Source organism: Mesoplodon densirostris, chromosome 8 (assembly GCF_025265405.1).
Source record: "Mesoplodon densirostris isolate mMesDen1 chromosome 8, mMesDen1 primary haplotype, whole genome shotgun sequence".
NCBI classification, from domain to species: Eukaryota; Metazoa; Chordata; class Mammalia; order Artiodactyla; family Ziphiidae; genus Mesoplodon; species Mesoplodon densirostris.
This window is the reverse complement of record NC_082668.1, coordinates 95,310,085-95,326,219: the sequence shown is the minus strand read 5'-3', so window position 1 is coordinate 95,326,219 and position 16,135 is coordinate 95,310,085. Positions and strand designations below refer to the sequence as shown.

General features: G+C 37.7%; 1 long non-coding RNA gene across 3 annotated transcripts in view; it reads left to right on the top strand.

Moving 5' to 3' along the window:
- Window positions 1-16,135, top strand: part of LOC132494916 (uncharacterized) — a 118,164-nt gene that overhangs the window by 31,308 nt on the left and 70,721 nt on the right. For 2 of the 3 annotated variants that reach the window (XR_009533179.1, XR_009533180.1), the window contains exon 2: window positions 7,059-7,121. The exons of the other annotated variant lie outside the window; for it this stretch is intronic. This is a non-coding gene — a long non-coding RNA (uncharacterized LOC132494916). The remainder of the gene's footprint in view (window positions 1-7,058; window positions 7,122-16,135) is intronic. 3 annotated transcript variants of the gene reach the window in all.

The following is a 16,135-nucleotide window of genomic DNA, read 5'->3' as shown; positions in this document are numbered from 1 at the left end:
CCATACCTACCCTCATTGCCACATGAAGAGAATAGAAGTCATTAGAAGTTACAAAATTTTATTTATTTCTAGGGTTTAAAAAATAACTTTTTCCTTAGCTATGAAAAATTAAGTGGCCTGTAAAGGAAGCCTGAGGCTTAGCCACCCTGGGTAAGGACCCTAGGAGGCTGGGGTTGAAGAATCTTAGATGAAACGAAGTCCTTGGCAAGGCTGCTGGGCTTCCTATGTTGTGAAGAGAGTTGCTGGGAAACTGAGGACTTTAGTGAGTGGAGAACACTTGTTTCAGACAATAATAGCTGCTGGTATGAATAAAAACGTGACAGGAATCACTTCCTAGTCAGGAGCCCAGAGAGAAGAATACACATTTGGATCCTGTCTCAGTTTAAGATTGAAACAGAGTAGAGAAGCCTCCCTAATTGCCTTCAGTAATTGACTTGCTTTCTTTTCTTTCTCCACCTGAATCTAAATAAGATTTTGGGCTTTACTTTCCATAGACTTTACTTTCCTTTGACTAAAAATTACACTTGGAGCCCATGTTAAATAATCCCCCTACTTTAAAACAGAAAACAGAGACAGAGACTTGTCAAAGGTCAACTAGTTATTACTAGAACTCCTAGCCCAGAACTTACTTCATATGCCACAAAATTCCTGTTTCTACAGCAGTAACCAAGCCCCTATCTGTTCCCTATTTCCTTCTCCTTTCCATAACGAAAGGATAGAAGTTGGAGATTCTAAACTGTGCTGAGGATATAGAGCCCTCCAGATCTTAGAACAGCCTGTCTTACCCTTCGTTATGATTCAGTTCAACAAATATTTACTGAGTGATTGCAAGGCCCAAACCCTAGTACTAGGTGTTGTTCCAGCAGATAAGAGCCTCAAACTAAAGAGTGACTTCATCTATCTCCACCCAAAACAGGAAGGCCTGGGGGACTTGTTTCAAAACATATTTCTGACTCAGTACAATTAGCACATATTTACTCATCTTCCTTTTCTTTCTAGCTGATTACAGGTTTCCTCTTTCCCCTTACAGTTTCCTAGCATCCTTGACTGTTATCCCTGTTTAAGGTTGAGCACAAGGTTCTAGGAAGGGAGTGAGAAAGCCGAGGGTGTGACCCCACAAGCCAAATCTTGCAGTTTCTGTAAATGGGGATAAGGAAAAGAATGATTCTTGAAGTTCTGGTCTGATTTTGGGCCTGGCTTGGGAGTGTGGGGATTATGGCGTGAAGGAAAAGAGAGTATAACTAAAAACCGTGCAGAATTGTTAAGATACCGTCTAGTTCCTGCTTACAGAAATAATCTGATCCCTCTCACTCCTATGGAACACACACACACACACACACACACACACACACGCGCGCGCGCGCGCGCGCGAATGCAGGCGCACATTTGATCTTGTCAACCCATGCTCTCTCTTCAGATTGTGCCCTCCTTCTCCCAACCTTTCTTCTGGACTCTCTCCAGCCCCACTGTCTCTACCCTGGTGCAAGTCACCCTCATTTCTTTGCCCAAACTCTAGGCAGGCCTATAACCTGCTGACTGGCCTTTCCACACCTATATTTGTCTCACTTTGATCCTTTCTCCATTCCACCCTCAGAATGACCCTTCAAAAATATGTTGCTTCCCACCCACGCACCTATGGTCAACTAATCTATGACAGAGGAGACAAGGATATACAATGGAGAAAAGAGTCTCTTCAATAAGTGGTGCTGGGAAAACTGGACAGCTACATGTAAAAGAATGAAATTAGAACACTCCCTAACACAATACACAAAAATAAACTCAAAATGGATTAAAGACCTAAATGTAAGGCCAGAGACTATAAAACTCTTAGAGGAAAACATAGGAAGAGCACCCTCTGACATAAATCACAGAAAGATCTTTTTTTTTTTTTCAACTTTAATCAGTTATACATATACATATGTTTCCATATCCCCTCCCTTTTGCGTCTCCCTCCCACCCTCCCTATCCCACCCCTCCAGGCGGTCACAAAGCACCAAGCTGATCTCCCTGTGCTATGCGGCTGCTTCCCACTAGCTATCTACCTTACGTTTGGTAGTGTATATATGTCCATGCCGCTCTTTCACTTTGTCACAGCTTACCCTTCCCCCTCCCCATATCCTCAAGTCCATTCTCTAGTAGGTCTGTGTCTTTATTCCTGTCTTACCCCTATGTTCTTCATGACATTTTTTTTTTCTTAAATTCCATATATATGTGTTAGCATACAGTATTTGTCTTTCTCTTTCCGACTTACTTCACTCTGTATGACAGACTCTAGGTCTATCCACCTCATTACAAATAGCTCAATTTCATTTCTTTTTATGGCTGAGTAATATTCCATTGTATATATGTGCCACATCTTCTTTATCCATTCATCCGATGATGGACACTTAGGTTGTTTCCATCTCCGGGCTAGAAAGATCTTTTTTGATACACCTCCTAGAGTAATGGAAAGAACAAAAATAAACAAATGGGACCTAATGAAACTTAAAAGTTTTTGCAAAGCAAAGGAAAGTACAAACAAGATGAAAAGTCAACCCTCAGAATAGGAGAAAATATTTGCAAACGAATCAATGGACAAAGGATTAATCTCCAAAATATATAAATAGCTCATGCAGCTCAATTAAAAAAACAACCCAATCAAAAAATGGGCAGAGGGCTTCCCTGGTGGCGCACTGGTTGAGAGTCCGCCTGCCAATGCAGGGGACACAGGTTCATGCCCCGGTCTGGGAAGATCCCACATGCCGTGGAGCAGGTGGGCCTGTGAGCCATGGCCACTGAGCCTGCGTGTCCAGAGCCTGTGCTCCGCAATGGGAGAGGCCACAACAGTGAGAAGCCCGTGTACCGCAAAAAAAAAAAAAAAAAAAAAAATGGGCAGAAGACCTAAACAGACATTTCTCCAAAGGAGACATACAGATGGCCAAGAGGTACATGAAAAGCTGCTTAATATCACTAATCATTAGAGAAATGCAAATCAAAACTAAAATGAGTTATCACCTCACACCAGTTAGAATGGGCATCATCAGAAAATCTACAAACAACAAATGCTGGAGAGGGTGTGGAGAAAAGGGAACCCTCTTGCACTGTTGGTGGGAATGTAAATTGATACAGCCACTATGGAGAACAATATGGAGGTTCCTTAGAAAACTAAAAATAGAATTACCATATGACCCAGCAATCCCACTACTGGGCATATACCCAGAGAAAACCATAATTCAAAAAGACACATGCACCCCAATGTTCATTGCAGCACTATTTACAATAGCCAGGTCATGGAAGCAGCCTAAATGCCCATCAACAGACGAATGGATAAAGAGGAAGTGGTACATATATACAATGGAATATTACTCAGCCATAAAAAGTAATGAAATTGAGTCATTTGTTGAGATGTAGATGGATCTAGAAACTGTCATACAAAGTGAAGTAAGTCAGAAAGAGAAAAACAAATATCGCATATTAACACATGTATGTGGAACCTAGAAAAATGGTACAGATGAACCGGTTTGCAGGGCAGAAGTTGAGACACAGATGTAGAGAACAAACGTATGGACACCAAGGGGGGAAAGCAGTGGGGTGGGTGGGGATGGTGGTGTGCTGAATTGGGTGATTGGGATTGACATGTATACACTGATGTGTATAAAATTGATGACTAATAAGAACCAGCTGTATAAAAAATAAGTAAAATTAAATTTTTTAAAAAAGGAAAGAAACAGCACTTGAATCTAATATCCACAAAGGTGTATTACTGAAACATAGTGAAACATAGTTTTTCTCTTTAAGATTACCCCCATTGTTACAAAGAAAGTCAAATGAAGACTAATTTGTTTGCAAAGTAAGTCTAGATTCAATAAACTTGGCCTGATAATCACATAAGTGTAGCAAGAATAGCAATTGCTCTTATAGGCTCTTTTCAATCTGCTTTGTTGGAACTTTTTGTAAGGAATCTCAGACTGAATGTTTAAAGTCCTCTTAAGGCTAGAAAGCCAAACCAAGAACATATCCTCAGACTTGCCTGCAACACCTACAGATTTGGGTGAAATTCTTTCTTCTTGAAATCCCCCAAATATCCTGAGGTTCCTGTACCTGCCAGGAAGTGACCTTTATTACCTCATTAAGGCTGTTGAGAACCCTGTAAGCAACATAGCAGGTAGTTTTTTTAAGGCACTTTATTGACTCCATAAAGTCAATTCTCATTTCCTTAAAGCCATCTGATCAAATCTGAGTCTATGCATGACTCTCTCAAACATGCATTACAGTCGAAGCCTTGGTAATATAACCAGTTTCCAATTGTATTCTGTTACAGGGAGAAGAGATTCCTATTGAACTTGTGCAAATAGCTAAGTTGCCATGAAAATAAGAATACTTACTGAGAGTTTCTGAATTCTGGAGGAATCAGGTTGGGAGAAAAAGTAAAAGTTTCATCTTTATTCACAAAGGCATATCTTAACAAATTGTTGATAGCTTCAGAGAAAAGAGACAAAGATTTCCTTAAATCTGAAAAGTCAAGCATTTTTAAAAAAATTAGTAATCTTTCAAACAAAAAAGTCATAAAGAATTATAATCATCTTCATCAGTTCATTCATTCCCATGTGATTAATTCTTTTTTTTTTTTTTTTTTTTTTTTGCGGTATGCAGGCCTCTCACTGTTGTGGCCTCCCCCGTTGCGGAGCACAGGCTCCGGACGCGCAGGCTCCGGACGCGCAGGCTCAGCGGCCATGGCTCACGGGCCCAGCCGCTCCGCGGCATATGGGATCCTCCCAGACCGGGGCACGAACCCGTATCCCCTGCATCGGCAGGCGGACTCTCAACCACTTGCGCCACCAGGGAGGCCCCATGTGATTAATTCTTGTGGCTCTTCATCTTTTGTTAGAAGTTTATAAAGCCATAAATTTCTCCATTAGGGTTCTGTAAATTCTTGTATTCTAGAGTACTTGTTAGATTCCTTTCCATAATTTTTTCTGAAGATGAAACACATTTGCAGGCAGATTTTGTAAAAACATCTGAGTAAGACAATAACTGTCTATAAATAATAAAAGACTTAAATGCCCATTATTAGAGTTCATTTGATAAGGAAGTATAGTTATTTTTGTGATGTATGACATTTTAATATAACAACTGACATTATGAGATTATATAAAACATATCAGATTTTTAGGTATTTCACATAATTTCTGGAACATTTATAATATATGCCTATTCACACACAACATAAAGAATGCCTAGTATTACTTCTTATTTGACAATGCTCCTCATGTAATTTAATATATCAAATAAGCCAAATTAGTTTAATACCTCTCTTTTATAAAGAGAGAGAGCAAATCCAGCAAATCCCAGGGACCCTCTGGGAAATTTTAAAGTTAGTTCAAGGTAAAAAGAGAGAGAGAGCTTATCTAGTATTTGGTTGAAGTTTGTCAAAAATATTAAAAGGCTTTAAAACACTTGATCAAATAGGAAAATAGATCACTATGAAACAATACTTAGATATCTATTTAACCATGGCGACAATTAAAGACATTGTAAGTAAATACAAAAAGTTAAATAATTGTAAATAAAATTCAACTCTTGTAATATTAATATTAAGAAGATTCAATTTTAAGCAAACAAAGACCTGATGGACACAGTGTGAAGCACAGTTGGTAAGACCTAAAATCTTTGCTTTCTAGGCAAAAAATTTTCATAACATCTTATCAGGAGCAGACCCATAGTTCAAAAAATTTTTGGTTTTTTAGCAGAAAAAAAACTAGGTTTTAGTTTTACATACATACACTGTTGATGTTAAAGCTTATTTCTAAAATCCTTATAATAAATCAATTCAATCTTATCCAGCTTGATCATGCACAAAATTTCTTTTCCAAGATTTCTTTCTTCATAAACCTTTTACAACTTTCTATGTCCAGAGTTTGTCCTTTATTTTCCTCTTTCTCATTCTGAAATACCAGCTATATTTTAGGACAAAATCACTTTGTTTTCCCTCAGTAAAAATGCATCTCCATACCTCATAATTTTCTTACCCAAAAATTCATTTTATTTTCCTTGCATACATAATTGTTTCCCTTATTATTTTTAGTAATTTAATTACATATATTAATTAGAATTCTTAACCCTTAGAAACCTTAATTTTTAATGAAAACTAAGTAAGCAATTATGAACTGTCTTTTACATTAGCATTTTTGTGAATTGGCAGACTAATTTTTTTTATAATTTCCATAATATGTTTCTTGTACCATTTTTCAAAGCACAAGACATGTGTACTAATAAACGCAAATTTATCTTTTAATTCCTTTGTAATAGGAAGCCAAAAGTAGATAAACCTATGTTCAATAATTAATGTACCATACTTTGTCTTATTTGGAAATGATCTAGCTATTTAATAAATTTACATCATATAATTTAACTAGCAAAACTGTAAAGTTTCAAGTTACCAAAAGATTTTGGAAGCTGTTTTTTTTTTTTTTTAATCAATTAATTATTTATTTATTTTTGGCTGGGTTGGGTCTTCGTTGCTGCGTGTGGGCTTTCTCTAGTTGCGGTGAGTGGGGGCTACTTTTCGTTGCAGTGCGTGGGCTTCTCATTGCTGGGGCTTCTCTTGTTGCAGAGCATGAGCTCTAGGCGCACAGGCTCCAGTAGTTGTGATGTGCAGGCTTCAGTAGTTGTGGCTCGCAGGCTCTAGAGCACAGGCTCAGTAGTTGTGGCACACAGGCTTAGTTGCTCTGCAGCGTGTGGGATCTTCTTGGATCAAGGCTTGAATCCATGTCCCCTGTGTTGGCAGGCAGATTCTTAACAGCTGCACCACCAGGGAAGCCCTGAAAGCTATTTTTAAGTACACCTACAATAAAACAGAATTATTATACCTAAAAACTCTTATCTTATATCTATTTAATGTATTAGTTTTCAACAATTTTGATATGAAAATTTTGTCATACCACATTTTTTTTTTGCTAACGAATTTTGTAACAAAGATAAATTTGATGCCAAAAACTTAACCTCTGTACACTAGGGCCAAATTGAATCTCACAGAGTTTTGGGTGAAGTAGAAAAGAATAACTTTATTTCTTTGCCAGGCAAAGAGGGACACAGCAGACTCCTGCCCTGAAACACTGTGTGTCCCAACCCAGGAGGAATTGGTGAGTTTTTATAGCAATGGTTCAAAGGTGGATTTGCTGATAAGATTGGGGTGTGTGCAGGGCCTGCACTCCTTTAATCTCATCTCAGGTGGTCTCCTAATCTTGATGAGCTTCTCTGGTTCCTCTAATCTTGCCTCAGGTGGTTTCTTGTCTGCTCCTCCCTTGTCTCTGCATCCCCTCCCTTCCCCAACTAGCAACCAGTTGGAATCTGCCCTTTGGAATTCAGGGAAGGTCATGGAGGCTGGAGTCTGTTCCCCACAAACAAGAAACTGTACAGAAAGGCTTCTGTGCCCAGGAGCCCCACAGGGTCCTGCTGGGTTTCAAAATGAGCTTATTTGATTAGTAAACCCAGGTAGAATAAAAGTTTTGTATTTAATGCTGATAACTCTAAGCCTTGTCTATTTTTATTAAACCAACAAGTTTAAATTAACTTTAATACTCAGTATTTTCCCAGATCATGGAAACTTGAAAAACGTTTGGGTTAGTTTTCATCATATTTCTGAGAACTTTAGGAATACTTAATGTATAAGTATTTAATTCTAAACAAGTTAAATAGAGATGTTTTAAAATTAATTTTGACAATACTGTTACCCGAAAACTGGGTTTGCCTCTTGGTGGGTGTCAAGTCAAAAAACACAACCAAGTCAAAGATCAGGAGAAGGAAGAATTTATTACTTGCAACAAGTAAAGAGAACACTGGGGATCTTTCCCAAAGCAGTATCTACCCAAACAGCAAAACTGGGGAAGTTTTAAGTGAAGGGTACATGCATATTCGTGAAGGGGCTAGAACAGAGGATAATTCAGCATAGAATTGGGGCAAAGGTTAACAGAGTCCAAGTTTTAGTTGATTGAAGTCACGAGGGCCAAAAAAGTTCAACATCATCATTTCATCCTCCACCGGGGTTGGGACCTTAGTTCCTGCAGAACTCAAAGATATATATCAGATTGTTACATATATCCCTTGAGAAGGAACTAGGACTCTGTTTTATCACTGTACTATTGTTTCTCGACTGCTTTTCCTTTGTTCCTGCATTCCCCCACTTCCTTTAAGATCATTAATTACTGAGACCTATTCAAGGGCAAGCATCGTGGCCAGGCTTAGATCACAAAATGGCTTAGGTCAAAATGGCTTCCTTTTTTAATCTTTTAATTGAAGTATAGTTGATGCTGTACAGCAAAGTGATTCAGTTATACACATATATTCATTCTTTTTTTATATTCTTTTCCATTATGGTTTATCACAGGATATTGAATCTAGATCCCTGTGCTGTACAGCAGGACCTTGTTGTTTATCCATTCTATATATAATAGTTTGCATCTACTAACCCCATACTCCCACTCTCTCCATCCCCCACCTCCCCTCCCCCTTGGCAACCACAAGTCTGTTCCCTATGTCTGTGAGTCTGTCTCTGTTTCGTAGATAAGTTCATTTGTGTCATATTTTAGATTCCACATGTAAGTGATATCATGTTGTATTTGTCCTTTTCTTTCTGACTTACTTCACTTAGTATGATAATCTCTAGTTCCATCCATTTTGTTGTAAATGGCATTATTTCATTCTTTTTTATGGCTGAGTAGTATTCCATTGTATATATGTACCACATCTTCTTTATCCATTCATCCGTTGATGGACATTTAGGTTGTTTTCATGTCTTGGCTATTGTGAATAGTGCTGCTGTGGACATAGGGGTGCAGGTATCTTTTTGAATTACAGTTTTGTCTGGATATATGCCCAGGAGTGGGATTGCTGTATCGTATGGCAAGTCTATTTTTAGTTTTTCAGGAACCTGCATACTGTGTTCCATGTTGACTGCACCAACTTACATTCCCACTAACAGTGTAGGAGGGTTGCCTTTTCTCCACACCCTCTCTAGCATTTGTTATTTTGTAGACTTTAATGATGGACATTCTGACCGGCGTGAGGTGGTACCTTATTTCAGTTTTGATTTACATTTATCTAATAATTAGTGATGTTGAGCATCTTTTCATGTGCCTGTTTGCCATCTGTATGTCTTCTTTGGAGAAATGTCTACTTAGTTATGCCCATTTTTCAATTGGGTTGTTTGGTTTTTTGTTGTTGAGTTGTATGAGCTGTTTGTATATTTTGGAAATTAAGCCCTTGTAGGTCTCATCATTTGCAAATTTCTCCCATTCCATAGGTTGTCTTTTCGTTTGTTTATGGCTTCCTTTGCTGTGCAAAAGCTTGTAAGCTTGATTAGGTCCCATTTGTTTATTTTTGCTTTTATTTCTATTGCCTTGGGAGACTGACCTAAGAAAACATTGGTACAAAACATTAGAGAACATTTTTCCTATGTTCTCTTCTAGGAGTTTTATAATGTCATATCTTATGTTTAAGTCTTTAAGCCACAAAATGGCTTCTTTTATGTCAAGAAAGCCATGCCTGGTTCTCTTTCTCCAGGGATCCCATACCCTATCTGCTTACAATACCATCTGAAGGTAGAAAAATATCACACATCCACAACATATGTATACAGATACACACAAACAGATGGGCAGATGCAGAAAACTTACAGCTCTCATTTAAAAAAAAAATTTATTAGGGAGGTACAGTAGTACAAAACTCACTAGTTTATAAAAGAATAGTTGGATTCAAATTTTGTTTTGGCAGTTGGAAAAAGTTTTCATCTGTTCAGATGACTAAAGCCTTTTTACTAATATTTATAGATAAGATTTTTAAGATTTCTCATTTGCCCCATTTCCAAATATTTCCACCCTTCTTTTTGTTTTGTTTTGTTGGATGAGAAACATCTCCCTAAAGTTTGAATTTCAAAGAATGGCTCTTAGGTCCTAGAGAAGATAGGGGTAGAAAATCTACATCACAGAGGCACAGTTCAATGTCCCAGTAACTACAAGCATTTTGAGATGAATAGGAAGGCGAGGTTTGGGGATTGGCAAAAGGACAGGTGAACTTTGAACCACTTTCTAGAGCCACACCTCTGGTCCTGTAGAGATTTCCAAGGCAAAGACAGTTGTTTCCGGTTTTCCAAAGAACTGGGTTGCAGCCTGAATGATAAAGAGATGGACCCACCCTTCCAACTACCTTTTTTCCAATTTGCTTCTTTTCTCTGGGTACATAGTTTCATTTTAGCTTAGGGGAGAAAGCCTAAAAAAATTCCTGTCAGGCTCTGAGTGTCAGCTATTGTCATTCACCCTAAAGAGTTTCCCCACATCTAGACTTGATTGCATTCCTGTGGCATCAATTAACATGTTTCTCTGTTCCCTTTAATCATCTACAAACTTCCAGTTAGATCTAGAGGTTTGATCTTATTAAGCTTTAACTTTTTTAAAAAACAAAAACATGTCATAAGTGGTAATAAGCTCTTCCATCAGGAGATAGTGATATCTAGTGTTTTTCTTTTTATGTTAACAGTTCTCAGTGATAATTGCCTAGTTCCATTATTTCCATTAAGGGTTTGCAAAATGGTAATATTCTAATTATATCTTTTCTTCTTCATTTATTAGCTATACTATTTCTATAATATCTATTTGTATAATTTCCCTGACCTCAACTATTTAACTACCAAGAGGTAAAGCTCATAAGAGAAAGGCAGGCTAAATGCTTGATTCTTTCCCTTTACTTACCAGTTTTCAGAGTAATGAGTTGGTTTACTAGCAACCTCCAAAGGTGACCAATGAAATTCTTTTAAAAATACCATTATGATCTCATGGATTTTAACATACTTGATATGTTTAGACTTTTTTTTTTTTGCGGTACGCGGGCCTCTCACTGTTGTGGCCTCTCCTGTTGTGGAGCACAGGCTCCGGACATGCAGGCTCAGCGGCCATGGCTCACGGGCCCAGCCACTCCACGGCATGTGGGATCTTCCCAGACCGGGGCACGAACCCGTGTCCCCTGCCTCGGCAGGCAGACTCTCAACCACTGCGCCACCAGGGAAGCCCAGTACTTGATATGTTTAATCAATTGATGTTATTCTTATTGATGCTCAAATTGTGGGAACCTTCTCAAGTTGGCTCCTGAGTCCTTTTACATGTAGTAGTCTTATCGAAGAAGAAGCTATCAAGCTTCTTCACTGTTTGTATGACAGTATTTCCAGGCTCATCTTATACATTTCTTGCTCCAGATCTCAAAGTAGCCGTTTCTCTAAGCCCTAGAGACCACAGTCTAGGCCGTGGTAGTATTTATTTCTCTGAGGTTGTTCGCTGTTTCTGAGCCTTTTCAGTGAACAGAACTAGGAAAATAGAAGTTTAAGGATAAAAATGCTTTATGAGTTCATACTCATATTTTCAATACAAACTTGAGTACAAAGTTTTGCTTCTTTGGTTTTGTAGTTGTATTTCTTTTTGCTAAAAATCCTGGTCCCTTCTTTTAGACTACTTTAATACTTTCAGAATTTTTACTGACAATTTGGTGATCAAAGATGACATAAGATTTTTTGTAAGTTTTTTTTTTTTGTCCTGAGGGTGTATCCCACTAGGAATCAAATTACATATATTACTGTGTTTTAATATCACTGATACTCAAAATATTAAACAACCAGTTGGAACTAATCAACCCCTACTATGCCAAGAGCTAACCTTTTAGTTGTTGAACTGTGGAGAGCTGGAGGAAGGGTAGTATCTCAGGTCAGCCCCAGCTTACCAACCCATTTAGTATTGTTCCAATATTTTAAAAACTGGGAATGCCATACTCTGCATCCCAACTTGTTATAAGTCTTGCTGTCATTGAGTTCCCTTCTAGCTCCAACAGGAACCTATACAATCACTCAGATGAGGTACCCTTTTCATGCTTCCTTACCCTACTAGCCTTTATTTATACATTTATCTAAAAATTTTACAATGATACAAATGATTATTTTACATGATTCTTGAAGTTCTGGCCAATAAAATAAGCAAATACAGAAATATGAGTTATGACTATTAGGAACTTAAATTAACTATTTGGAACCAATATCATTAGAAACCTAAAACAAAACAAACAAGAAAATCTTAAGTAGAAAAAGCAAATTATGAGCACAAATTTGGAGGCCAAGCAGGCCTAAAAATCTCTTATAGTGGTGCCAGCTATAGTGTTAGCAGGCCTGGATCAATTAGTAATTAAAATTGAAGTTAAATATAATTAAAAATTACACAATTTGCAACTGTTTTTATCTAATATCACTAAAATTATTTAAGAATTACTTGAGTGATTGTCTGTGATACTGCCTTCCCTAAAAGCTCTCTTTCCTAAGAAGTGGTATCCCTCTCCCTCTCTACCATCCACATGGTTGTAGGCAGAACTTTTCTTGCTTACATGACCCCACTCCCCTGGTAACACTTATTGGGTCCAGGGGTAGGCACCTGGCCTAAGACAGTACAGTCAGAGGCTTTCCTCTGAATTTTTCAAGTTGGAATCAAGAAAGAGAAGCAGCCACATGGTTATTAAAGAACACTGACCCAAAGAACTGTTGTTACCCTTGTTTTCCACTTTGTGGGACATCTTGTCTGCAGTGAGAGCAGATGTAGGCGACATGCAAAGAGGAGCTGAGCCAACTGTCAAAAGGAATTTTGATGGAAGTGGAGTTCCTGCAGTCATTCGTGAGGCCCAACTGCAGCCCTGCCCATCTCTTAGGTTGGTTTTTCTTAATGCTTCCTTGGAATCCATAAGCCAATAATTTCTAATTTTGCCAAAGCTAATTCAAATTTGATTTCTGTCTCTTGCTATCAAAAAAATTCCCACTTCATTGACAAAGGGAAATACACAGAATAAATTTTCTATAAGTAATAGATTTATATTTTAGTAATGTCTGTTTTATTATATAATACATAAATCCCCTCAGTTCCCCCAATATTAACAATAAAAAATCCAGAATGTTAAAGGATTTTTGATTATGTGATTTTTTTTTTAAACATAGGTTTCATAGTCTAGGATGTAGTGGGAGAGCCAGGACGTAAGTCTAGAAAAGTAAATTGAGATTAGAACATATAGAGCCTTAAGGTTATGTTAAGGAGTTTGGACTTTATCCTGTAGGTGGTAAGGATCCAGTTGGAAATATCTTTAGGATATTTGGATAGGTCATTGTGGTGGCAATATGGACCTTCAGTTAAAGTGGGAAAAAGTTGCAGACAGGTCCTCATTTTGGAAACTTAATCATTTGAAGGCTATTCCAGGTATCAGAGGCCAAGTTGATGAGAGACTCACCTAGGAAAGTTATCCTGAAAATGGTTGAGAGAGGGAAGAATTCAAGAGACATTTCAAAGGTAGACTTGACACTACTTAATAACCACTTGGACACACGGAATGAAAGTGAGGAAATATAAAAGGACTGTGAATAGATGGTGATACCATCAACACAGGAGAAGGAGGAGGAACAGATTTGAGAAGAAGACACTAATCTAACTGAACATCACCACTGACCTTTATGGTCCATTTTAGCAAGTATGGTGCTGTGCCCCCATGTAGCACTCACAGTCTCTGTCATTTCAAAGACAGCCATAATATGATTCTATCTTGGAAGTTTGTTTGAACTTTATTGGAACGCCTCCGCAATGTAGGAGACCAAGGAAGTCATTAAGTTCTGGAAAGTTAGCATTCCTACTTGGAAGACATTAGTTGTGGTTTTGTCATGCTGGTGTGTATTAGTCTAATATAATATGTTTTATATATTAGATATGTAATATATATAATGATATCTTTTATTTATTTATGGGTTTGATTTAATGAATATTGTAAAAGAATGATTATAGCCAACCTAAAATTTTATATATCAAAAAGAATATCATTTCATTATAGAGGAATTAAAATTTTATAGTGAAATAAAATTAGAAATAATATGATAAAGTGATATAAGCCTCAGATTTTCTTTTTATTTATTTATTTATTTATTTATTTATTTATTTATTTTCATTCTTTAAGGGAAGTAATTTCATTTTAACAACCTTTAAGTGTAGCAGCTATTCAAAAGTAGCAACCTCCCCTCATAAGCCTCAGATTTTCAAAGTAAATATTTCTATGTTCAAAGCAACTAACCAGTAAGCCCTTTTCACTATACTTTCCCTGGGGAGCTAAATTGCTTTTGTCCACCTGATTTCTAAAGCAAAATTATCAAATACCATCAATGTAACTTGTTCTGTGTTAAAAGCAGTATTAGACACAGTCCCGACTTACTGCCATTCCATTATTTTCCGAAAAATGAAAAATTCCAATTTGCGGATGGTGATTTTGTCAAAAGTAAAAGCTCAGCAGCTCATAGACTGGTGAAATAACTGACATCTTTAATATTTTGACAGCTCTAATGAACTACAGGAAACTTTGTCCAAATTCCATTCAATTTGATTTGGTTTTCTCTCATCAACAGTGATTAAGGGAAATAGAAAGCAAAGTACAAATGTCATTTTACACTTTCTAATAGCCACGCTGAGGTAAAACAACATGTAAAATTAATTTAAATAATATGTTTTATTTAACCAAAAATTTCCAGAATGTTATCACTTTAACATACAGTCAGTATTTTAAAATTTCTAATGAAATATGTTACATTATTTTTTCGTACTAAGTCTTCAAAGTCTGGTGTATATTTTATACAGCACATCTCAATTCAGATTAGCCAAATTTCAAGTGCTCAAAAGCCTCACGTGGACAGTGCAACCTTAGATAAAAGTCACAGCTGGAGACAGCAACATCTTTCAGAGATTTATGCTGCCTTCCCCTTAAATTACACGATGAGTACAACGTTTACCACTTGTAGCTCGAAGGCCATTCCAAGTCTGAGGGGAAAATGTATGATGCAGATTATAAATATACGTTCAAATATTTAATGTTTTTTATTCTAGTGTCTGTACCTGCAACTCTCTTTTCCACGTTTCGAAGAATAGAAAATGGTGCTACTTTTCTGTCATCATGAGTTACGGATTAGATAACAAGGAAGGGTGGGGCCTCCCTGGTGGCGCAGTGGTTGAGAGTCCGCCTGCCGATGCAGGGGACACGGGTTCGTGCCCCGATCCCGGAGGATCCCACATGCCGCGGAGCGGCTGGGCCCGCGAGCCATGGCCGCGGAGCCTGTGTGTCCGGAGCCTGTGCTCCGCAACAGGAGAGGCCACAGCAGTGAGAGGCCCGCGTACAGCAAAAAAAAAAAAAAAAAAAAAAAAAAACAAGGAAGGGTGGAGTTACCATTAAATGGCATTTATTCCCAGTTACAGAATATGCTGTTCTGGTGAGGGCACTAGCTTACGAGGCAGACTTGAGTTTTCATTCTGGCTATGCCACTAACAGTATGACTTGCAACAGGTCAAGTCAATTCTTTGAACATTTTCTCATCTCTAAAATGAGGATGGACTATATTAGTAGCTTTAATCATACTCTGAGTAGCCTATGGGTTTATAAGGGAAGAGTGAGAAGGAAATAAGTAGAATTTTTGTCACACGTACACACTCCACCAGAATCAACCACTGCAGGATCAAGTTTATTTGTTTTATAAATTAATCATCAGTGTAAACCCCAAAACTAATTAAAATTTTAAATACTGTTACCAGGAAATATAATCATCTCCACTTTTCAACAATGTACAATATGATATTCTCATCTTCTGGCCCATACCTAAAGGTCCTTTCACATACCTTTTTCTCAAACTTCCTTGTCACTAATCTTACTCCTTCCACGTTGCTCGTCAAGTTACCAAATCATTAGCCACTACTGATTCCAGGAAGATTGAACAATGAGATATATTTGTTCAAAATCTACCCATTGTAAGGACTGTCTTTTTGCCTCGTCCATCTGGTCTCTAAGTGAGCTATAAATCCTAAAGCAATCCACTCCAAGCCAGTAAGACACATCTGTAACCCAGGTTTTAATTTTTTCCTCCTAAGTTAATTGGTCATAGTGAAAGTCCCCATGAGGCAATATATGTAAGTTGGAGAGGAACAGCAAGGCTCACAGGAATAGGCAACAGGAGAATATGAGCACCTTGTTCATTAAACTTACTTGCTTTCAGGACCTGTCCAGGCCTGGTTCTATATTTACCTTTTCAACTTGAGGTAGGAGTCTCAGATAACACCTG